Below are 23,851 nucleotides of genomic sequence, written 5' to 3'. Positions count from 1 at the left end.
TAGTTCAGACATCGAGGATATCTTGTATGAAAGGCCCCTGGGAGCTAGTGATCATGTGGTTCTGTGCTTCGACTACATAGTTGAGCTCCAAGTGGAGAGAGTAGCAGGAATAGGGTGGGAAAAACCAAACTACAAAAGGGGGAACTACTCAGGCATGAGGAACTTCCTTCAAAACATTCAGTGGGAGAGGGAACTGACAGGAAAACCAGTACAAGAAATGATGGACTATGTGGCAGCAAAATGCAAGGAGGCAGAGGAGAGGTTTGTTCCCAAGGGAAACAGAAATAATGGGAAGAACAGAACGAGTCCTTGGTTCACCCAAAGGTGTAGGGAGGCAAAAACTAGGTGTACTAGAGAATGGAAAAGGTACAGAAGACAGAGAACTCAGGAAAATAAAGAGATTAGCCGAAGAGCCAGAAATGAATATGCACAGATAAGAAGGGAGGCTCAGCGACAATATGAAAATGACATAGCATCGAAAGTCAAGACTGACTCGAAGCTGTTGTACAGCCACATCAGGAGGAAAACAACAGTCAAGGACCAGGTAATCAGACTGAGGAAGAGTGATGGGGAATTCACAAGAAACGACCGAGAGGTATGTCAGGAGCTCAACACGAGATTTAAAGAAGTATTTACAGTGGAAACCAGTAGGACTCCAGGAAATCAGAACAGGGGGGTACACCAGCAAGTGCTGGATGAGGTACATATAACCAAGGAGGAAGTGAAGAAGCTGCTATGCGAACTTGACACCTCAAAGGCGGTGGGACCAGACAACATCTCTCCGTGGGTCCTTAAAGAGGGAGCAGAGATATTGTGTGTGCCATTAACAAAGATCTTCAACACATCATTTGAAACTGGGCAACTCCCTGAGGTATGGAAGATGGCAAATGTAGTCCCAATTTTTAAAAAGGGAGACAGACATGAGGCACTAAACTACAGACCTGTATCACTAACGTGTATAGTATGCAAGGTCATGGAGAAGATCATCAGGAGGAGAGTGGAGGAGCACCTGGAAAGAAACAAGTGTATAATTGACAACCAGCATGGTTTCAGGGAAGGAAAATCCTGTGTCACAAACCTACTAGAGTTTTATGACAAGGTGACAGAAGTAAGACAAGAGAGAGAGGGATGGATCGACTGCATTTTTTTGGACTGCAAAAAGGCCTTCGACACAGTTCCTCACAAGAGGTTACTGAAAAAGCTAGAAGATCAGGCACACATAACAGGTAAGGCACTGCAATGGATCAGAGAATACCTGACAGGGAGGCAACAACGAGTCATGGTACGTGACGAGGTGTCAGAGTGGGCGCTTGTGACAAGCGGGGTTCCACAGGGGTCAGTCCTAGGACCTGTGCTGTTCTTGGTATATGTGAACGACATAACGGAAGGGATAGACTCAGAAGTGTCCTTGTTTGCAGATGATGTGAAGTTAATGAGAAGAATCAAATCGGATGAGGATCAGGCAGGACTACAAAGAGACCTGGACAGGCTACAAGCCTGGTCCAGCAACTGGCTCCTTGAGTTTAACCCTGCCAAATGCAAAGTCATGAAGATTGGGGAAGGGCAAAGAAGACCGCAGACACAATATAGTTTAGATGGCCAAAGACTGCAAACCTCACTAAAGGAAAAAGATCTGGGGGTGAGTATAACACCGAGCATATCTCCTGAGGCGCACATAAATCAGATAACTGCTGCAGCATACGGGCGCCTGGCAAACCTACGGATAGCGTTCCGATACCTCAATAAGGAGTCGTTCAAGACACTGTATACCATTTACGTCAGGCCCATACTGGAGTATGCAGCACCAGTTTGGAATCCACACCTAGTCAAGCACGTCAAGAAATTAGAGAAAGTGCAAAGGTTTGCAACAAGACTAGTCCCAGAGCTACGGGGATTGTCGTACGAAGAAAGGTTGAGGGAAATCGGCCTGACGACACTGGAGGCCAGGAGGGTCAGGGGAGACATGATAACGACATATAAAATACTGCGCAGAATAGACACGGTGGACAAAGACAGGATGTTCCAGAGATGGGACACATACACAAGAGGTCACAATTGGAAGTTGAAGACTCAGATGAATCAAAGGGATGTTAGGAAGTATTTCTTCAGTCATAGAGTAGTCAAGTCGTGGAATAGTCTAGAAAGTGAAGTAGTGGAGGCGGGAACCATACATAGTTTTAAGGCGAGGTATGATAAAACTCATGGAGCAGGGAGAGAGAGGACCTAGTAGCAATCAGTGAAGAGGCGGGGCCAGGAGCTATGACTCGACCCCTGCAACCACAAATAGGTGAGTACAAATAGGTGAGTACACACACACACACACACACACACACACACACATTAAGTTTCATGCTCACAGAAACCAGTAGAGATGCCGAGGACTGCCACCTCCCTCTGATGAAGCGCCTCAGTTTGGTGGTTCAAGAGGTAGTATCTACTGCATCCTGGGTTCCCATCTAGCATCTGAGGAGCTCCAGGACCTTCACAACTTATATTAAAATTCCACATACTTTGTAGTTCTGCATGCATGTAAATTCCTCAACACGTCAATGTATGTATTGTATTTCTCAGAGCTTTTCTGGTTTTATACAGATCACATCCTTCTTAAAACAATTTGCATTTCAAACCTTTTGTACCATTTAAAAAAAATAGTTTATACTGAATGATATTTTTTTATAAGACATGAGAACTCGGTAAGTGTAAGAGGTCCCCGACTCTTCATCGCCCTCCCTTCCTGCGTAAGGGAAATTACCAACAAACCTCTGGGTCTCTTCAATACTGAACTTAAGTTGCTTAACTCTTTCTGGCTAGTCGGACTGTGTTGCATACATTGGAGTAGGTGCGGTAAGCAGTAACAGCCTGGTTGATAAAGCCTTGATACACCAGGAGACCTGGTCTGGGACCAGGTCGTGGGGTTGACCCCTTGAAACATCCTTCGGGTATGCTTCGGCAGTATTTTTAGCTTTGAGAGTTCTGGTCTTCAGTATAGCGATTAACTTGATTGATAACGTCTCACCCACACAGTGGGCTTTATCAAGTCACAAACACATACATCTCTTTAAAGTCCATTGTATGGGCGAAACATTGTCAATGAAGGATCGCATTATACTGCAATTGTCTTTCTTTTCCATGGTGTCGGTATTTTATACTACTTCACTCCACAGAGCTTAACTCTGGAATGGATGTCGTGAGACACTTACTATAGTGTTCTCGATACACATCTTTAAATTTCTACCAATATTCAGGTTTTACTTAATTATTTCCAGTCTCCCTTCATTTTTATCCAAGAGTTCCTGAGCTATTAGGAGTAATGTTGAAAAATCATCGTTTCTCGTTCAAGGATCACAATAATGCTGTCGCAAATGCAAGAAAAAAAAATTAGGCTAAATAACAACAACCTTTAAAAATAGATGACAAGCTAATGATACTCGTGAAGGCACCTACACTCTACATTGCAATATTATTATACACTAACAGTCCCACTCACAGCAGGCGAAATTACAGATTTGGAGAATGTCCAGAAAAATTCATTCCCCGTATCAAATAAATCAGTCAACAAGTGGCACCCACTGAAATGCAGGGGAATAAGGTGCATTATAATTTACACCTGGAAAAATACTACAGGGACTGGTTCCAAATCTACACACGGAAATTGCTTCTCATATGAAAGGGGAATTGGCAATAGTCCCCTGTCTTCAAGAGGAAATTTATACAAATTCCTTCAGGAAATCCATGCTCAGCCAGGCTGTAGTGCCTCAGCCTGGCTGAGGCAACCAGCGCCACACCAGCAGCCTCCGGTTCAGTGTTGATGCGTTGTAGTGGTGCACATGTGCAGAGCGGACAGGTGGCCCGCGTAGGTGTCCCAGCGTGATATCACCTTCACTGTTGATGACTCACACGCTGTTGGCATCGATTGTTCACCTGCTGAAAAAGGGACCATAACGAGTGGTAATGGCTGGTGTGTCGCCCCAATCAAGGCTGGGACGTCCGCCGCCTGCTCCTTGATCAATTCCGAAGTTCTTTATTTGGTTGAGGCAGCAGCATACATGGACCCACCTCATACAAGTGAACCAGTTTAAAAGGTTGAAAGTCAGTCGCCCATAATCAACTATGAATTATCTGAAACCTGGTGAGTTCTAGTACATATATGACTTAACGGGTCAAATATGGCAGTAACTGAACTAAGCAACATAACTGATACAACTATTTACAATTATTGTACCAATTATATGCCCCAATTAATATTACACAAATAAATGCCGATTTGTTCTAACTTCAGCAAGAGAAAACAGCTGATACATTTTACAGTTTTGTAGAGAGCGCATTCTTGTGCTGTGGCAACAGGTACGTACGTACGTACGTACGTAAGTAGGTAGGAGTGTGTACTGGGAAGGAGAGAGAGGTCTGCTTACATCTGACAGCTGAAACTCGTCCACACAATGAACTAAGATTTTATTCCATATAATAATATTTTTAGCATAAAGTTTTAGCCACACTGAGAAACCTACAACTAACATCAACTTTCTTGGAAATTTCAACGTCCCAAATGTAAAGTGGAAGACGACAGAGAACAGAACAGAATTGTATCAGAAATATAACATGACGTACTCTAGCCCAAGTGTAATACATCAAGGAACTCCTAAGACTGTAAAATGTTGGCAATGAACCAACAGATAACAGAAATATCTAGAAATGAAAATACGCTAGAGTTGATCTTCATCTACAAAGAGGAATTGTAGATGAATGGTTCAGAGAACCGACACGTTGATAAATTAGACACATGTGCAACTCTTGCACATGTGTCTAATTTATCAAAGAGGAACTAATTAGAGATACAACCATTACAAGTACAAAATACTATAGTGACAAAGAAGCATCAATTCATGCATGGACTACCTAAGAAGTAACCAATAAGAGAAGATGTTCAGTAAATGTAATTTCAACATTCAAAGAACTGACCTGGATGAAATAAACAATGAACTCTCAAACACTGCTTGGGGAACCAACCGGTGTACTTTTATCCAAAACAATGCATGGAATAGCAAAACGAAGCGCAGAAAGTCAGTTTCAAGGATGCCTTACTGAGAAAGCCAAAAAGAAGATTGAACAATGAGAAATGAGAAGGCTTTACAGAAGAAAAAAAAATTGTTGAACTCAAAAAAGGCAGCAAATATCATAAAAGTCGGAAGATTTGCAGCGAGAAACTGCCGATATAGAACCTGTGAACATACGCTACAGCACTCATACAAGCCAGATTACAACATTCATACAAGACAGGACACACACAAGAAAGAAAAACACCATTCAGGAAATTGTTGAAAATTTTAAATACATTTTCACAAAGATAAAAGCTAAGTCAAAACCCTCTTCGAGTATTGGCTCTCTTCTTAAAGTAGATTCATACGTCGATGATGAAAAAAAAACAATGAGCGAAATCCTGAAAAAAGTAAGACTCAGTATTCAGCAATCCTCCTGACTTTCTGACAGCTGAACACCAAGACAGTTTCTTTATTAACTCTACTCATCCTACAAATTACATACCTGACATTAGCACAAATCCTACAGATCATAAAATGACACGCACGCAGCACCTTGCCCTAATTCGTGGAATTCTGTAGTCACAAAGAAATATCAAATACCACTAGTAAAAATGCTCTGTGTTTCTTGCAGAAAGATCATTGAGTCCTTAAAGAGTGCAGTCTCAATTTCACAAAGGAGGCAGCAGAGAGATGGCAAAAAAAAAAAAATCAGGTAAAAGACACGCACTGATGAAGACATTTATTAAGTACATCCGGGTGTTTTACCTGGAACTTGTCGGTATCACTATACCATTTCCACCAAAAAAGAAAAATAGACCAGTATTACTTACATTGTACACCATCAAGTCTTCGAAGCGTGCAGATATACCAACTTGCTTTTCTTGCGTTTGTTTCTGGATGTACTGAAAATAAAATAATGGCTAATGCAAAGCCCTCTGGTCAGTCAACAGAAAATGCCAGCGAGGTGGCACTCTTCCTGGGTTTACACACACGGACCTACTTTTAACCCTACCTGTTTCTCCAGTTTCTGAATTAATCTCTGGTGTGGTACTGCATCAAATATTTTCCTGCAGTTCAACAAGATGCAGTCCACCGAGTCCTGTCTTCCTTGTTTTATATTTATGATTCTGTCACAGAACTCCAGGAAGACAGGATTCTCCATCCCTAAATCCATGCTGGTTTTCTGTAGAGAATCTCCTCCCCAGTGCTCTAATATCTTTTTCCTTAACTTCTTTTCCAGAATTTTTTATAATATGCATGTCAGAGATATCAGCCTATAGGTCACAATTTCTTTTCTAACTAATGCTTTCTAGTAACTATTCGCTTTCTTCAGTTAAAACCTCTTTGAACTTTTGCTCAGTTCTTCGCATACCCTTTCTGTCATTTTCCATCAGCGTTCTATCCTTTTTCTTCAGCATTATCACTTGGTCCTTCACAGTCGTTTTATCATACTGTAACTTTGACTGTAAAGTAAAAGAACACAAGTGCAACTAATGTGACATTTTATGGTGGCAACGTTTCACTCTCCAGGAGCTTTATCAAGCCGTTACCGTAACGGCTTGATAAAGCTCCTGGAGAGCGAAACGTTACCACAATAAAATGTCACATTAGTTGCACTTGTGTCCTTTTACTTTACATATTATCGGTAATTCTACCAACATAAATACAACTTTGACTGTGTTTTGGCTTTTGATGACATATCCTTTTCAAATTGTCTTTTAGCTTCCCTCCTTATTCTTGTCTATTCGTTTCTGGTTTTCATAGTTGATTCCCAATTTTCTGCAGTTTGACTTGGTTAATATTTCTTCCAAGCTCTCTCTTTTCTTCCCTTGGCCTTTTTGCATTTCCTGACTGAACCATGGCCTTCTTCTGTTTTTGGTTTTCTTCATACCTAGTATAAAATTTTTCTTTTGCCTCTTGGCAGTTTGACTTTATTACCTTCATTCCATCGTGTATAGTTTTGTCATCCAGTTTCCCTTCCCAATGCACCTCTCTCAGAAAGTTTCTATCACTGTCCCCCTTCTGTAGTCCCATTTCCCGCTACTCCCTCCATTTCCTTCCACATTTCCATTTCCATCAAGTACTAAAAGCTTAGTAGCACATGACTGCTGTCGTCAAGTGGTTCTCTATAAGTAATTTCAGCTGTCATAATTATTTTGTGTAAAAAACAGGTCGAGTCTTGCTGACTCATCTCCTCCCCTCATTCATTATGTTTCCTTAACACGTTAACTAGAAAAATTTTCGTTACTGCTTTCACAAGTTTTACTTTTCATGTTTCTGGTCCTCCATGGGAATCTTAATTTTCCCAGTCACTCTCCTTATGGGTAAAATCTCTCTACCACTGTCTCCATTATTAATGTATCATTGTCCTATTATTATGATCATGTTCCTCCCCTGGCCGTCTATTATTTGGTGGATTATAGATCACTGTCACTATTACTTCTGTCTCTCCAGACATTACAGTACCTTCTATATAATCCCTAAAATTCTCTGTTTCCATGTTTCCTGGTTTCTTAAATGTGTCGAGATTTCTAACCACTAGCGCTACTGCTCCTCCTTTGTTTTCCCTTTCTTATCACTTGGTGGTCCTCCGAAAACACTTGAGGTGTTGGAGAAGGCAGGTGTTGGACGAGGTAAGTGCAGTAAGCCAGGGCAGACACACTACACCAGCACAAACACATTCACCAAGAGTATCGCAGGAAGCTGACCATTACTGTGGTATAAGGTTGGCCACAAACCACTGTCATGGCGGCGCAGACCACCTCCACACATACTCAAGGTCATAGCGATACCAGGTATACACCTCAGCATCCACACACGTTCACGGTCATCACAATACCCAGGTGTACATCCAACCTCCAAATACACACTCAGGGTCACGATATCACTACAGCCAGGGTGTATACCACCCACCCACCCACACACACACACACACACACACTCAAGGTCAAGTTATCATCACAACACCCAGGTGTACACCCCAGCCTCCACACACACACACACACACACACACACACACACACAAGTTGAAGATTGAGACGCTTATGCAACATATGGGAATCTTATTGAAGAAACGTTTCGCCACACAGTAGCTTCATCAATCCAATACAAAGTATAAAGGTGTAAGGAAAGGAAGAGTTTGAGGTCATCAGTCCCTCAGCCTGGAATCGATGTTTTCAGTCCATCAATCTTGTAGGAAGTTTTTAAACCATTTATCACACATACAGAAGGTCACGTTATCACAACACCCAGGTGTACACCCGTCTCCACACACACACACACACACACACACACACACACACACACACACACACACACACACACACACACACACACACACACACACACACACACACACACATACACTCAAGGTCAGGTTAAGTTATCATTACAGCACCCAGGTGTACACCCGTCTCCACACACACACACACACACACACACACACACACACACACACACACACACACACACACACACACACACACACACACACACACACACACACGCACACACACACACATACACTCAAGGTCAGGTTAAGTTATCATTACAGCACCCAGGTGTGCAACTCAGCTAACTCAGTGATAAAGATTGCCACCATGTTGCAGGGAATTTATCAAGGTGACTCGGTCAACGGAACCACATCCTCTTTCCTCAGTGTTAAGACGCGTCCTGTGATCGGTTTCCAGATTTCTTCTGCCGTCAACGCTCGGGATGAGGCGAAACGTCATTAACTACTTGGTCAGTCAGGCTGTTGCTGTCAGCTGCGCGCAGTCGTCCACAGTCATCACAATCTAGCTTATTTACCATTTTCTGTAAATAATGGTTCAATTCGGTTTTTAAAAGTACTTTTATTCCAGAAATATATCTCATATCTGCTGGTATAAAACTAAAAAGTCGTGGACCACGAATGTTGACACAACTTTCTCTAATTTTGCCTATCACGCACCTTCATTTCACTGGGTTACATACCTCTCAGTCCAGCAAGTTATGCTAGTGTACAAATTAGGAATCCAGCCCGCAAGTATTTTCCATGTATATATTATCAGTTATCTATCACTTTAAAGTGTTCCTAGCAATATAGATGTCTTATTGATTGTATGATGAAGCTTAATACAGTCTGCGTACACCTGGGTACTCAGCCTAGTAGCCAGGGGTTCAATACAGACAGTCTGCTCCTAAACTTGGCAAACTGACCATTATACTTTATACTGCTACTTACTTGACCCTAACTCACGCACCGCTCTCACATTAATCATTTTTATATTTCAATTATTCCAGCACTTACACTTTTACGGGAATGACTAATAAAACTGTGTGTGTGTGTGTGTGTGTGTGTGTGTGTGTGTGTGTGTGTGTGTGTGTGTGTGTGTTTGTATATACGGGTCGTGCTTTTTACACACAAATTACAGGCCAATTAGCCTAATTAGCAAGGATGTTTTTGTCTATTAGAACACGATTATAATCACTTTAGCTCACACTCAAACAGCATAACAAATCCCCTAAAACAACTTGCCTGGAAGTCCCTCACGCTACCAAACATACCATGAATAAATGTTTTTGCAGCCTATTATCATATATATTATGAAACGCTCAAGAGTACACAAATAACCCGCATATAGGAGAGAGAAGCTTATGACGACGTTTCGGTCCGACTTGGACCATTTACAGTCACACTTAGGTACCCATATATTGCTTACAAAGTCTATATTCCATACTATTTCCTCATACCAGTAATGCCTATGACCTATTTCTTGGGTTCTACCCTCGCAGCCTGGCCTGAGGCCACAGTCACTGAGTGGGTGTGACAGGTTATTAAACACCGCCAGGTTATACAAAACACAAAGGCAGAATGGATACTTTATTAGGTCTGATAAAAGTGTCTATTCTGCCTCTGTTCCTGAGAGCATGGTCAACCAAGCTGGCTTCTCAACAGAACATACGATTACGACATTCAAAATCCTACGTGGAATGCAGAGAGATAGACTGAATTAAGAGGACTGAGATCAAGGGGACCCAGGACACAGATGGAAGCTGAAGATATAGATGAATCATGGGGTTGTAAGGAAGTATTTGTCTACTCTCAGGGTAGCTGAGAAGTGGAATGACTTGGATGAGGCAGTGGTCGATACACAGCTTCAAGAGTAGATATGATAAGGCTCATGTGACCAGAAATCAGTGATGCCGATCAAAATGGTCTAGGAGTCAGGGGCAGGAAACGAGTCTGGACCCCCCGCAAGCACACCTGGGTGAGTACATACCGACACCTGAGTGTAAATGTTAGAGTGCTGAAGTAATTACATTACGCTGTGGTTGGACTCAGCTGGTCGCACACGGGATGTGAACCTTGATGCGATATGTAGTGTTTTCAGTGTCACGCCTCTCCTGATACCATTCATACTTCCTGATACCACTGATACCTTATATCAAGAAAAAACAAAAAGGCACAATACCGTGGCTAGAATACACAAATAACCCGCACACATGAGAAAGAACCTTACAACGACGTTTCGGTCCAGCTTGAACCTACTATGTGCGGGTTATTTGCATACCTTACATCACTTATACTTCACGATGTCTCTGATACATCCAAACTTCAATACCTCCTGATACCACTGCATCACTCCTCAAAGTTAACTCTCAGCTAAATTTTTAAATACTTTCTATTTATGAATAATTTACGCCTCTGAGGCTTAAGTTTGTATTAAGCAGAGATGAAAAAGAGGCACTCGAACCCCTCAAGAGCCAGTGAGCAGCTCTTGATTCAAGGAACTGAACATATCCTACCCTTCCTTGAATGCAACCTGAATGCTTCCCATTTCCCAGACATTATATGACTCCTATGAGTTTAGCGCTTCCCCCATGCATGTCAAAAGTTATGAAGTTAGTATATATGAACATTTTCCAAATGAGAAACTGATAGTGTTGTGCTCAGGCAATGAGATTTGATCCAAGAAAATGGATGGCACCTCCAATACCTTTAATTGTGAGCCCTTGCTGGCAACATATTTACATCACCATTTGAATTTTACTAACTGCCGTAGTCGTTTCTTTTATTTTTTGTCATCTATTGTGAACGTTTGAAACTCCGCCACTGAGGATTTTAGAAGTTATCCCAGTTATTCCATGATGCTGGGAATAATCTCAATAACTTTGCTTATAGGACACGTGAAAATGCCAATTGTTTCTAGAATTTGGTCCTCGTTACCATGCACAAGTGTTGAAAATTTGAAGTGAAGCTGATTGGATGAAGGATTCTCGAGTTATGAGCAAAATAAAATAGAAAAGTAGAAATAAAAGTTAGGTAGCTTCTTAAAGGTACCCCTTCGGGATAATAATAATAATAATAATAATAATAATAATAATAATAATAATAATAATAATAATAATAATAATAATAATAATAATAATAGGTATATACGTACGAGGTACAAGGAAAAGAAAGAACACGGTTCCTTTTCTGAATTTCACAGAAAAACAACGGTTTCTACTTGTTTCTATCTGTAGCTGCCCTGTCGACTTCGGAGACAGGGTAACTACATTCCATTAGGCAGACCTGACTGATTGCCTGTCCCCGAGGCCATCAGTCAAGCCCTCTGACTGATGGCCTGAGCAATAAGGCCTCCCACCAAGCAAAGAAGTGTGTGAAATAAACACACGGTATGTGACGGCAATGCAGCAATCTTTGATATACCTTTGAAGGATTTCGAGAGTTTTCCTACTCTCGCAACCCGGCTCTGGGTTTATCTAATCAACCTAGTTGTTACTGCTGGCAGCCCGTTGGTACATCAGAGTGCGGTATTAGATCATTTGAGTGACATTCGAGGTGCTCAGTGCTTTATAGTACTAGACTATTCTAAAGGATATAACCCACAGCAGTTGACTAACACCCAGGTACCTTTTTTACCGAGGGTGTACAGTGGCAGCGGGTGTAAGGAGACTCGTCCATATGTCTCGACCTGCCCAGGAGCAAGTAATAAGACAGGTGACCTGGTAATATTCCAGCCTTATAAACTTCTTGCCCAGGAAATCCTCGAAGTTAAAACTTTGCTTGTTAAGCTCCTCACAACTGCAATTTAAGCTGCTGCAGGGTCCTGGCCTAAGTTTCTTGTGAGCAAACTTATTAAAGGTGATTACCCTGCAACCCACTGAAGCTACGGTGGTCACTGTGGCATATTACTGGAGGTTATCTGTTAACTGATAGTTAAGAGATAACCCCCACTCTCAGACCAGGTCTCCTATGTTGGAAAAGTACTAAAGGATTAAGTATTAAGAAGCACATTGGAAAATAACTTCATGTAACACTATGTAGCACGAAGTTCGTAACATTTACTCGTCATTCTTGGTGTTCATTGATACCCTAGGGAAGTGGCAGGCCCGGTGGGCCCTGCAGATTGGGAACAACATGTACACGGTTCGCCAGGACGTTGGGGGTTGGCCCTTTTCCTTAAACAAGAACCGTCACACTGAGACAAATTTCTAACGGCTGAGGATCGAGTCTACCTAGAGTTTACCTGGAGAGTGTTAACAGAGTCAAGCCCTTGTGGCCCGGTTCCAGATCAAGCCTCCTAACAGATGACCTGATCAGCTAGGCTGCTGGTGCTAGCCACACGAAGTCCGACATAAGCACCACAGCCCGACTGATCAGGCACTGACTTGAGAAATCTGCCCAGGTCTTTCTTGAAGACGGCCAGGAATCTATTGGTAATCCGCTGTATGTAAAGGGGGACGCTGGGAAGTCTTGGCCCCTTCACACTTTCTCGTCTTAAATGGGGCTGTTAGCATACAGCAGTATACCAGTCAAGAAAAAAACAGGTGGATAACTAGAACCTTCTTAAGGTTGTAGTTATCCAGCCTTTCATTTTTCCTTGTAGTTATGATAGGAACACTTGTGATCCTTGAATGTGGCCCAGTAAAAGACCTGGTTAATATCAGCTTGGAGATTTAATGCAAAGGATGGCACAGTGGTATGAATTATGTTTCTGTTTCAGATATTAGAGTTTTTTCACTGTGGCAGTATCTCACTTTATTTCGCTATTACTCTCTGAAATCGATTTATTAAAGTTTAATAATTCTTCTGACCATTTTCACTTTGTGTGCTATTACACCGTAGTCGGGCTCGTAGAAGCTTTTTAAGGTCTGTGTACACTACATCTGAATATTGTTTGTTTTTACCTACATCCAAGACCAAGTCGTAATGGTTCAACAGTTGTGAGAGGCTGGATCCATCTGTTACACTGGGTTTGGCAAGTGATATGATACTCTGTGTTAAGCATTATTGTTTCTTAGCACTCAAATAGTTAAATAATGTGGGACGTCAGTGCTATCAGTCTATACATTTTTGCGATTGTTTACCGCCAAGGAATGGGGCTACATCAGTAGTGTGCCATGTCTGGGATGACTTACTTTTGTTATACCTTTGATGAGTTTCGAGAGTCTTACTGTTCTCGGAGTCCGGCCATAGGTCAGGCTCGTCTAGTGCTTGCCTGGTTAACCAAGCTGTTGCTGTTGGAGGCTCACTGCCCCACATATCATCACAGCATGGCTGAACTAGCACCTGGTGAAGATACTTGTCCAGTTTCCTCTTCAAGGCTTCTACACTTGTTCCCAGCCGTGTTTCTGGCATCTTCGGGTGAGATGTTGAATAGTCTGGGACCCCGAATGTTGGATCTATTTTGCACTTCCTCCCATATCTCTCGCTCCAGTATGTTGTCATGACAATGTGCAGATTTGGGACCAGACTCCATATATTTAATTTAGGTTATAGTATATTTTTTGCAATTCACGATGAATATGGAGTTCTAAGAATCTGGGTTATGGGTTTTTAATGCCCAAATGCCTAGGCAATCATGACAGCCTTGTAAAAACTTCGTTAAAAATCATAATGTACCACAGATGAAAGTTAGTAATATGAATAAGTGAAAGAAAAGATACCCTTCACCTGGTCTCAAACCAGGGTACCAGGCACCAAAAAACCTCGAAACTTGTCACAAGTGTGACTTTATCTGGATGGACCATAAAGTGAGCACCAGTAAAAATAGTAATATTTACAAGAAAATGTATTTGTAAATAGTGGAAAGAGAGGGAGTATGGAAGCAAGAGTTGGCATCAGCTCCGACTCAGACGGTGATGAGTCAAGAGACAGTGCAGAGTTATGATGAATATAATTCACAACAGAAGCAACACATAAACACAACAACCCAGGAAGGTACTACCCTCCTCTCGTGTTATTGTGAAACTTTACCCTATTATATATTCAGCCTTCTGGCAGAACTGATGCATTTTTCTTTGTTTCATAAACGCGTCCAATGACAGGTAAATCTTACCACATAAAATACACACACACAAACACACAAACACGCACGCACGCACACACACACACACACACACACACACACACACACACACACACACACACACACACACACACACACACACACACGCACGCGCGCGCGCGTACATGCATGGATAGAGAGGCTCAGCGGCAATATGAGAATGACATAAAATCGAAAGCCAAATCTGACTCAAAGTTGATATACAACCACATCAGGAGGAAAACAATAGTAAAGGACCAGGTAATCAGGAGAGGAGCTCACAAGAAATGACAAAGTATGCGAAGAGCTCAACATGAGATTTAGGGAGGATTCTCAGTGGAAACAGAAAGGCTTCCAGCAAACCGACACGGTAGGGTACAAGTTAGGACACACTACACACAACCGAAGGGGTGGTGATGAAACACTGCTATGTGAACTCCATACCTCGAAGGTGACGGACCCAGACAACTTCTCTCCATGGGTCCTGAGAGAGGGAGCAGAGGCACTGTGTGTGCCGCTAACAACAATCTTCAACAAATCTATCGAAACAGGGCAACTACCTGAGGTTTGGGAGACAGCAAATGAAGTCCCAATTTTTAAGAAAGGAGACAGACAGGCAGCACTAAACTACAGACCAGTGCCACTGACATGTATGTAAAGTAATGGAGAAGATTATTAGAAACAGAATGGTGGAGCACCTAGAAAAGGAATGGGCTCATGCATGACAACCAGTACTGTTTCAGGGATGAGAAATTCTGTGTCACAAACATGGAGTTCTAAGACAAGTTAACAGAAGACAGGAGAAAGAGGGGTGGGTAGACTGCATTTTCTTTGACTGCAAAAAGGCTTTCGACACAGAACCGCACAAGAAATTGGTACAAAAGCTAGAGGAGCAGGGAGGAACAGCAGGAAAACTACTGCAATGGATCAGGGAATACTTGACAGGAAAGAAATAACGTGTGATGGAACGTGACGAGATGTGAACAATGAGTGAATGTGTTGAGCGGGGCTCCGCAAGGGTCAGTCCTAGGACCAGTGTTGTTTCTTGTGTATATGAATGACATGACGGAAGGGATAGATTCAGAGGTGTCCTTGTTTACAGACGACGTAAAGCTAATGCTGAGAATTCAAGCAGACGAGGATCAGGTAAGACTACAAAGGGATCTGGACAGACTGCAAATCTGGTCTGACAAATGGCTCCTATAGTTTATACTCACCAAGTGTAAAGTCAAAAATCTTGGGAAAGGACAAAGAAGACCGCAGACGGAGTAGAAGCTCGGGGCTCAAAGGCTGCAAACTTCACTCAAGAAAAAGGATCTTGGGGTAAGCATCATACGTAGCACATCCCCCTGAAGCCCACATTAACCAAATAAAAACTGTGGCATGTGGGCGTCTGGAGACCTAAGAATAGCGTTTCGACATCTAAGAACATTACTAGTCCTAGAAATAAGGGGTATGTCCTCTGAGGAGAGGTTAAGGGAACTCAAGCTAATGCCACTGGAGGACAGGGGATAGAGAGGAATGAAAACGACGTATTAAATACTGAAAGGATTTGACAAGGTGGATAAAGACAGAATGTTTCAGGGATGGGACACAGGAACAAGGGGGTACAACTGGAAGTTGAAAACTCAGATGAGTCACAGTGATGCTAGGAAGTATTTCTTCAGCCTTAGAGTTGCCACGAAGTGGAACAACTTGGAGACTGAAGTAGTGGAAGAAGGATTCATACATAACTTTAAGAGGTACAATAAAGCTCTTGGAGCATGGAGAGAGTGGACCTAGAAGCGACCAAGAAAGAGGCGGGGCTCAGGGGCTGTGAGTCGACTCCAGCAACCACATATAGGTGAGTACACATGCACACCCACCCACCTCACCCGCTAAGCTGTGGATTTGCATAATACTGTGAGTGTGTGTGCGCCACCGGAAAGACATCACAGAGGGTGGGTTAGTGCTCACCCTGCCACCACGCAGGCACCAACACAGGGGGTGGGTTAGTGCTAACCCTGCCAACACGCAGGCACCAACACAGGGGGTGGGTTAGTGATCACCCTGCAGCCACCAACACAGGGGGTGGGTTAGTGATCACCCTGCAGCCACCAACACAGGGGGTGGGTTAGTGATCACCCTGCAGCCACCAACACAGGGGGTGGGTTAGTGATCACCCTGCAGCCACCAACACAGGGGTGGGTTAGTGATCACCCTGCAGCCACCAACACAGGGGGTTGGTTAGTGATCACCCTGCAGCCACCAACACAGGGGGTTGGTTAGTGATCACCCTGCAGCCACCAACACAGGGGGTGGGTTAGTGATCACCCTGCAGCCACCAACACAGGGGGTGGGTTAGTGCTTACCCTGCAGCCACCAACACACGGGGTGGGTTAGTGATCGCCCTGCAGCCACCAACACAGGGGGTGGGTTAGTGATCACCCTGCAGCCACCAACACAGGGGGTGGGTTAGTGCTCACCCTGCAGCCACCAACACAGGGGGTGGGTTAGTGATCACCCTGCAGCCACCAACACAGGGGGTGGGTTAGTGATCACCCTGCAGCCACCAACACAGGGGGTGGGTTAGTGCTCACCCTGCAGCCACCAACAAAGGGGGTGGGTTAGTGCTCACCCTGCAGCCACCAACAAAGGGGGTGGGTTAGTGCTCATCCTGCAGCCACCAACACAGGGGGTGGGTTAGCGATCACCCTGCAGCCACCAACACAGGGGGTGGGTTAGCGATCACCCTGCAGCCACCAACACAGGGGGTGGGTTAGCGATCACCCTGCAGCCACCAACACAGGGGGTGGGTTAGCGCTCACCCTGCAGCCACCAACACAGGGGGTGGGTTAGCGCTCACCCTGCAGCCACCAACACAGGAGGTGGGTTAGCGCTCACCCTGCAGCCACCAACACAGGAGGTGGGTTAGCGCTCACCCTGCAGCCACCAACACAGGGGGTGGGTTAGCGCTCACCCTGCAGCCACCAACACAGGGGGTGGGTTAGTGCTCACCCTGCAGCCACCAACACAGGGGGTGGGTTAGTGCTCACCCTGCAGCCACCAACAAAGGGGGTGGGTTAGTGCTCACCCTGCAGCCACCAACACAGGGGGTGGGTTAGTGCTCACCCTGCAGCCACCAACACAGGGGGTGGGTTAGTGCTCACCCTGCAGCCACCAACACAGGGGGTGGGTTAGTGCTCACCCTGCAGCCACCAACACAGGGGGTGGGTTAGTGCTCACCCTGCAGCCACCAACACAGGGGGTGGGTTAGTGCTCACCCTGCAGCCACCAACACAGGGGGTGGGTTAGTGCTCACCCTGCAGCCACCAACACAGGGGGTGGGTTAGTGCTCACCCTGCAGCCACCAACACAGGGGGTGGGTTAGTGCTCACCCTGCAGCCACCAACACAGGGGGTGGGTTAGTGCTCACCCTGCAGCCACCAACACAGGGGGTGGGTTAGTGCTCACCCTGCAGCCACCAACACAGGGGGTGGGTTAGTGCTCACCCTGCAGCCACCAACACAGGGGATCACCCTGCAGCCACCAACACAGGGGGTGGGTTAGCTCACCCTGCAGCCACCAACACAGGGGGTGGGTTAGCGCCACCAACACAGGGGGTTGGTTAGTGATCACCCTGCAGCCACCAACACAGGGGGTGGGTTAGTGCTCACCCTGCAGCCACCAACACAGGGGGTGGGTTAGTGATCACCCTGCAGCCACCAACACAGGGGGTGGGTTAGTGCTCACCCTGCAGCCACCAACACAGGAGGTGGGTTAGTGATCACCCTGCAGCCACCAACACAGGGGGTGGGTTAGTGATCACCCTGCAGCCACCAACACAGGGGGTGGGTTAGTGATCACACTGCAGCCACCAACACAGGGGGTGGGTTAGTGCTCATCCTGCAGCCACCAACACAGGGGGTGGGTTAGTGCTCACCCTGCAGCCATCAACACAGGGGGTGGGATAGCGATCACCCTGCAGCCACCAACACAGGGGGTGGGTTAGCGATCACCTTGCAGCCACCAACACAGGGGGTGGGTTAGTGCTCACCCTGCAGCCACCAACACAGGGGGTGGGTTAGTGATCACCCTGCAGCCACCAACACAGGGGGTGGGTTAGTGATCACCCTGCAGCCACCAACACAGGGGGTGGGTTAGTGATCACCCTGCAGCCATCAACACAGGGGGGGGTTAGCGATCACCCTAGGGGGTGGGTAATCACCCTGCAGCCACCAACACAGGGGGTGGGTTAGTGATCACCCTGCAGCCACCAACACAGGGGGTGGGTTAGTGATCACCCTGCAGCCACCAACACAGGGGGTGGGTTAGTGATCACCCTGCAGCCACCAACACAGGGGTGGGTTAGTGCTCACCCTGCAGCCACCAACACAGGGGGTGGGTTAGTGATCACCCTGCAGCCATCAACACAGGGGGTGGGTTAGTGATCACACTGCAGCCACCAACACAGGGGGTGGGTTAGTGCTCACCCTGCAGCCACCAACACAGGGGGTGGGTTAGTGCTCACCCTGCAGCCACCAACACAGGGGGTGGGCTACCGCTCACCCTGCAGCCACCAACACAGGGGGTGGGTTAGTGCTCACCCTGCAGCCACCAACACAGGGGGTGGGTTAGTGCTCACCCTGCAGCCACCAACACAGGGGGTGGGTTAGTGCTCACCCTGCAGCCACTAACACAGGGGTGGGTTAGTGCTCACCCTGCACCCACCAACACAGGGGTGGGTTAGTGCTCACCCTGCAGCCACCAACACAGGGGGTGGGTTAGTGCTCACCCTGCAGCCACCAACACGGGTGGTGGGTTAGTGCTCACCCTGCAGCCACCAACACAGTTGGTGGGTTAGTGCTCACCCTGCAGCCACCAACACAGGGGGTGGGTTAGTGCTCACCCTGCAGCCACCAACACAGGGGGTGGGTTAGTGCTCACCCTGCAGCCACCACCACAGGGGGTGGGTTAGTGCTCACCCTGCAGCCACCAACACAGGGGGTGGGTTAGTGCTCACCCTGCAGCCACCAACACAGGGGGTGGGTTAGCGATCACCCTGCAGCCACCAACACAGGGGGTGGGTTAGTGCTCACCCTGCAGCCACCAACACAGGTGGTGGGTTAGTGCTCACCCTGCAGCCACCAACACAGGAGGTGGGTTAGTGCTCACCCTGCAGCCACCAACACAGGGGGTGGGTTAGTGCTCACCCTGCAGCCACCAACACAGGGAGTGGGTTAGTGCTCACCTTGCCACCACGCAGGCACCACCACAGGGGGTGGGTTAGTGCTCACCCTGCAGCCACCAACACAGGGGGTGGGTTAGTGCTCACCCTGCAGCCACCAACACAGGGGGTGGGTTAGTGCTCACCCTGCAGCCACCAACACAGGGGGTGGGTTAGTGCTCACCCTGCAGCCACCAACACAGGTGGTGGGTTAGTGCTCACCCTGCAGCCACCAACACAGGTGGTGGGTTAGTGCTCACCCTGCAGCCACCAACACAGGTGGTGGGTTAGTGCTCACCCTGCAGCCACCAACACAGGGGGTGGGTTAGTGCTTACCCTGCAGCCACCAACACAGGGGGTGGGTTAGTGCTCACCCTGCCACCACGCAGGCACCAACACAGGGGGTGGGTTAGTGCTCACCCTGCCACCACGCAGCCACCAACACAGGGGGTGGGTTAGTGCTCACCCTGCAGCCACCAACACAGGTGGTGGGTTAGTGCTCACCCTGCAGCCACCAACACAGGTGGTGGGTTAGTGCTCACCCTGCAGCCACCAACACAGGTGGTGGGTTAGTGCCCACCCTGCAGCCACCAACACAGGGGGTGGGTTAGTGCTCACCCTGCAGCCACCAACACAGGGGGTGGGTTAGTGCTCACCCTGCCACCAAGCACGCACCAACACAGGGGGTGGGTTAGTGCTCACCCTGCAGCCACCAACACAGGGGGTGGGTTAGTGCTCACCCTGCCACCACGCAGGCACCAACACAGGGGGTGGGTTAGTGCTCACCCTGCCACCACGCAGGCACCAACACACGGGGTGGGTTAGTGCTCACCCTGCCACCACGCAGGCACCAACACACGGGGTGGGTTAGTGCTCACCCTGCCACCACGCAGGCACCAACACACGGGGTGGGTTAGTGCTCACCCTGCCACCACGCAGCCACCAACACAGGGGGTGGGTTAGTGCTCACCCTGCAGCCACCAACACAGGTGGTGGGTTAGTGCTCACCCTGCAGCCACCAACACAGGGGGTGGGTTAGTGCTCACCCTGCCACCACGCAGGCACCAACACAGAGGGTGGGTTAGTGCTCACCCTGCCACCACGCAGGCACCAACACAGGGGGTGGGTTAGTGCTCACCCTGCCACCACGCAGCCACCAACACAGGGGGTGGGTTAGTGCTCACCCTGCCACCACGCAGCCACCAACACAGGGGGTGGGTTAGTGCTCACCCTGCAGCCACCAACACAGGTGGTGGGTTAGTGCTCACCCTGCAGCCACCAACACAGGTGGTGGGTTAGTGCTCACCCTGCAGCCACCAACACAGGTGGTGGGTTAGTGCTCACCCTGCAGCCACAAACACAGGGGGTGGGTTAGTGCTCACCCTGCAGCCACCAACACAGGGGGTGGGTTAGTGCTCACCCTGCAGCCACCAACACAGGGGGTGGGTTAGTGCTCACCCTGCCACCAAGCAGGCACCAACACAGGGGGTGGGTTAGTGCTCACCCTGCCACCAAGCAGGCACCAACACAGGGGGTGGGTTAGTGCTCACCCTGCCACCACGCAGGCACCAACACAGGGGGTGGGTTAGTGCTCACCCTGCCACCACGCAGGCACCAACACAGGGGGTGGGTTAGTGCTCACCCTGCCACCACGCAGGCACCAACACAGGGGGTGGGTTAGTGCTCACCCTGCCACCACGCAGGCACCAACACAGGGGGTGGGTTAGTGCTCACCCTGCCACCACGCAGCCACCAACACAGGGGGTGGGTTAGTGCTCACCCTGCCACCACAAAACACTTATTTTACACTCAGAAAACAATAAGAAAGTGTTGACTTGGTAATACAGTTGTAGAAGAGCGTCACAGACTGCCACGTAGCCTCATTGATGCAGTTTTTCTACTCTCGAAATCCGGCCATGGACCAAACTTGTCTGGTGCTTCCCTGGTCAACCAGGCTGCTGCTGTTGATGGCTCGCAGCCCCACATATCCACTACAGCCTGGTTGATCTGGCACCTGTTGAAGATACTTATCTAGTTTCCTTTTGAAGACTTCTACACTTGTCCCAGCAGTGAGACATGAGTTGGAATAATAACTAAGACACCTGGATACCTAACTGTTCCACAGGTGTCATCAACTTGCCGGTAACTAAGACACCTGGATACCTAACTGTTCCACATGTGTCATCAACTTGCCGGTACTACATATCATTTATGAGTGAGTGTAAGTAAGACCTATCCAGTATGGGCCAGTAAGCCTGCTGCAGTGTTACATTTTACTTATTTTCTTACATATTTGTTCCCTTGGTACTGAGGAGACATGTTAAAAGTGTCGCCAGTTTAATTGAAGAGGTGATGTCTAGTAACATTTACCCAAATTTTATACAACAGGAATAATACAAGTTACTCTGTAATTCTGACAACTCCTTTATATTTTAATACGTATTTTATATTTTATGAAGTGCTAAACCCAAGTCTGACATTCAAGGAGTGGAGGAGCCTTGATCCTCCATCTGTGAAACATTCAACACAAGGAGTGGAGGAGCCTTGATCTTAACGGACCGGTGGGTGCTCAGGCCAGAGAAGGGCCTGACTAATAAAAATTATACTTTTAGAAAAATTAGCTGGTCTACACTTACACATCTGTCATAGTTACAAAAAGTAATCCACAGTAAAGAATCTAGAGTAAATGTAACTAAGAAGATAGAAGGTGATTCCATATATTAAGATAAGAGATGAGGTGATGCAGAGTGATAACACAAGCCATTGCTGTATAATGATGCAGCAGCAGCAGTAACAGCAGTACCTAGCCAGCACCAACACCAACCGAGAACATCTTTTGTGTCAACATTAACCAAATGTATTAAACTATTACAATGATCTCCGTCAACCACACAACAACCCATCGTAAGAAAAGGCACAGATATCTGCAGTCTGTCTACCTGGATGACTGTATCCAGTCAGACAGAAAATATAGCTACGTATTACATTTTAATGTTACCTGTTATGTGATAAAGTTGCAAATTGTTAAGGTGAGGAGGTCCGTTCGATAATTCAACACGGAAAAAACATAATGCGACTGTTAAGTCCATTTTCTCGGCATTTTGCTATTTACAAATGATATCGTCAATGGTGTGTCAAGTATTTCAATCCGTCCTCAGAGAAATTAATTCACTTCTTCACATACGGCTGCAACACATGTTTAACTTAGGTTGTTCTATATCAATAAAAAAGATAAATTATCTCATACCACAACAAACTATAAATATAAGATAGAAAAAAAAAGACGATATAAAAACAAGTGTTTAGCGTAAAAAGAAAACTGGTAGAGCAATACAGTTCAATACAGTTCATACAGTTCAATGCGCCTTCAACAGTCCCATGATGTATATGGATAAGAGGTCGAGTTGTAAGGATTTATGACGGTATGCCATTCACAGGGTAAGTAACGATGCCCAACAATGAACAACGCACTGGCCTGGTAATTTTAAGACTAGCTTTCCACGGGTTCGATCCTCACCAATTCTGTAATTTATGGATAAAAACACTTATGTACAGTTCAGAGTATTAAAGGAAACGTTTCGTCACGTGTGACTGAAGAAGCAACTCGTGGCGAAACGATTCCTTTGATAAATGTCTTGTACTGTAAACAAGTGTCTTTATCCAGATCTTATTGCATCATCATACCATTTACTTCTCTGGCTAAAAGTTTACAATACTTAAAATGGAAGCTTACCCGCCACACGAACAAATGTCTTGCTTGTAGCAGGTGTAGGAAGTTGACCAAGCTTCCTCCGTCCATACTCTCAACCTAACTATATTTACCTGAAAAAAAATAAAACAAAAAACTATTAGAAGCTGCTGTGTACTGTTCAACAGATAAAATAAGCCCTTGTAAAATACTAATATGGTTATAATTATAACCTTAATTTTCAAAGGGGTGGACCGGTAAGCCAGCTAAAGGCCTCGGTCAGACGACCAAAAGCTTCAGTTGTTGGTCATATGACTAAGACCCGCGTCAGGAAACACTTATCCTGTTCCCTGACAAACCTTACCTACACTAACCTAACTGCTCAATAATTGATGAGAACAGTGGTTATTGTTCAAATACGACTGACCTTGTTAACTCTGTTCTAAAGTGTATTATGCAAATGCTTAATACAGTGTAGTGGATGTGTTAACACTCATCGTAACAATAATGTATACAACCCCTGCAAAAACCATGTAGGACTCTGGAGAGGACAGATAGGAGAAATAGTAGGGGTAGCACTAGCACCACCAGCCCTGAATAAAAT

The 23,851-nt window shown here is 46.2% G+C and overlaps 1 protein-coding gene across 1 annotated transcript in view; it reads right to left on the bottom strand.

Annotated features, from left to right (window-relative positions):
• Positions 1-23,380, bottom strand: part of LOC128700602 (MyTH4 and RhoGAP_KIAA1688 domain-containing protein RhoGAP93B) — a gene marked incomplete at its 3' end in the record, with an annotated part of 257,681 nt that extends 234,301 nt beyond the window's left edge. Inside the window, 1 exon segment of the mRNA XM_070098857.1 lies at positions 23,293-23,380.
• Between the last annotated feature and the right edge of the window lie 471 nt (positions 23,381-23,851).

This window comes from Cherax quadricarinatus, chromosome 65 (genome assembly GCF_038502225.1).
Source record: "Cherax quadricarinatus isolate ZL_2023a chromosome 65, ASM3850222v1, whole genome shotgun sequence".
Lineage (NCBI taxonomy): Eukaryota > Metazoa > Arthropoda > Malacostraca > Decapoda > Parastacidae > Cherax > Cherax quadricarinatus.
The sequence above is the reverse complement of the archived record's forward strand: the minus strand, read 5'-3'. Positions and strand labels throughout refer to the sequence as shown.